The sequence below is a fragment of the Hemibagrus wyckioides genome, linkage group LG05, assembly GCF_019097595.1.
Source record: "Hemibagrus wyckioides isolate EC202008001 linkage group LG05, SWU_Hwy_1.0, whole genome shotgun sequence".
NCBI lineage: Eukaryota > Metazoa > Chordata > Actinopteri > Siluriformes > Bagridae > Hemibagrus > Hemibagrus wyckioides.
In genome coordinates, this window is record NC_080714.1 from 28,789,259 (window position 1) to 28,791,758 (window position 2,500).

The window sequence follows — 2,500 nt, forward strand, 5'->3', positions numbered from 1 at the left end:
CGCTGCTTCTTTTTCTGTTTGCCGCCTTTTAACGCTTTACCTCAGAAGTTGGAGTGACATTGGAGTGTGTTTTCCGTGATGGACACACACACTTCTGAGGGAAAATCGAACCAAAAAATCATCTTCATCACTCGGGAAGGGAAATAAACTCTTTAATACGAATGAATTTAAACTAATCAATTTGTAGACGTTTAGAACATTTAATAATCATCAATCAGCTTAAAAATGGCGTCCCGCTGCCTTATCTAATAATGTCCAACTTCCCATTGTATTCTCCCTCAAAAATAGTATTATATATGATAAAGACAACATAAATCTTGAATATTAAAGTTTTATTATGACATATTCAATTTATTTTATTTTTACTGTAAAGTCACGCTGCCTGTGTGGATCTTATTCTGTTCTTGTGTACATTTTTTTTTACGTTATCAATAAAAGATATTATTAAAACAACATTTAAAACATCCTGATAATTATCTCTTATTTCTGCTGTCTGCTTTCAGTGTGTTTAGCTAGCTTAGATGCTAACTTAGTGCTAACAATGTTCTTCAACCCTAACAACCTCTGTGTGTGTGTGTGTGTGTGTGTGTTGGGGTTATTTAATGATGTTTATGTAATGTTGATTTTATTACTTTGCCAGTTGTTTGTGAATACACAAATAAAAAGATTTTCTACTCTGCAATTCAATTCGAAACCACAGTAAAACTGTTTTTTTTTGCGTGGTCTTTAAGCACATTCTGTACAGTTTACTGTACACGTGAAGACAGTTACCATTTCCTTCTTAATAATGAAATGTATTGATATATTTGATCACTTGTTTGTTTAATAGAAAAATAAACCCCCTAAGTGCTCAAAAGTAATCTTTCTTATTGCTCTGAACTCATAAACACAAACACAAACAATAACATCTAATAAATGGAAACGTCTGACAGCGATCACGTGCGGTCCGGAGCACAGAGTACACTGAGAGAAGGTTTATGATGTTTAGAAAACTCATTACAAACCTCAGGGATTTGGCCTCATTACTGCCGTAGCTCACACACACACACACTAATGAGAACTCAGGAACAGAGAACCTCCACTGATACGATGAGCAATATCATGAAAGAGAAATAAACCCTCTTCTATTCACAGACTTTGCATCTATTATAGAACTGATCATTTCTACATCATATTAAAGTTTTTAATGAGCTCAGGGTTAAAAGAACTGCATTTCCTCTGTTTTTGAACTTGTCATGAGGATCCATGAGGATGAGATTTGAGGGGATTTTGTGCTTTGTTTCCTTCAGGATCTTTCTTTGATAGAGAAAAGAGAAGAAATAGATTTTAGAGATGAACGATACATCAGTAGGGTTTCTGTGATGATTAGCTTCGCTTTCTTTTTATAAGAGTGAAAATGTTTGCAGTCATTTTCAGTAAATGCTTAATTCTGATCTAAGACTTTTTTACATGGAGTTTAGTAGATGTCTTCATCCAGGAGGTCCAACAGAAGTGACCTCCACACTGAAGGAATAAAGATGTAAGTGATCCTTTAAGATCCTATAAAGATCCCATGTTGAACTGGATATAATATGGGGCCCAGATATCAGCTTTGGCTGTGTAGTAGCTATAGATCAGGGTCCAAGTATAACATTAAGCTATAATGGTGTAGAGAAAGATAACATTTTCTTTAGCATGGGTTCCAGAGATACGGAAGAGAAAAGAGTTCACTGTGACAATGATGCCAAGGGACTTAAAAGAGCTAAATTTTTCTCTGTACTCTCTGAGTGGGCGGGGCATCCATTCTCTGCCTTTGTCAATCACAGGAATACTAGCCAATCTGTGAGCTCATGTATGTGGAAGAGGGCAGACTGTGAGTGTGATGCAGCAGACGGGTCACGTGTCTGAGAGGAAGTAGGCACTGACCATCACCCTCTCTGGGTGAATGATAAGGGAAGAGCTTGCTGATGGAAATGAAACGGGAAACAAATCTTTTCTATAAAAGGTTGTGGAAGGTTTTATGTGTTTCTTGAGATCAGACCTCACTGTGACCTCACACTACACCTACAGACATGTTACACGTCACTCACATTTTATAGATAGAAGAAAAAAATTAAAGACACACAGCCTAAAACATTGAAAATAAGATAATCTAGAATTTCTTCCGAATTTTAATACATTTTAATACAAGTTCCCTTAATGTTCGACGCGGATTTAAAACTCGCTGATACGGAATAAAGAGGCTGAAAATTTGACTATGTCTCCCCCTTGTGGATTTGTTTACACACTGCACTTACATTTATTCACTCCGGTTTTATCCAAAACCACTTACTAATGAGGAATCACAAGTAAAGAGATGTATCAAGCAGAGGACAGTGGAAGAAGATTTATAACTGAGTGCAAAACAAGCAACGTGCATGGAGTGGAGGTGTAAGAGTTGTGTAGGATGTTTTTGTGTTGTAAGTTTAGGGGTCAGTGAAGTGTTCAGAGAAAACTCAGAGAAGTTCATAGCACCTCTGAG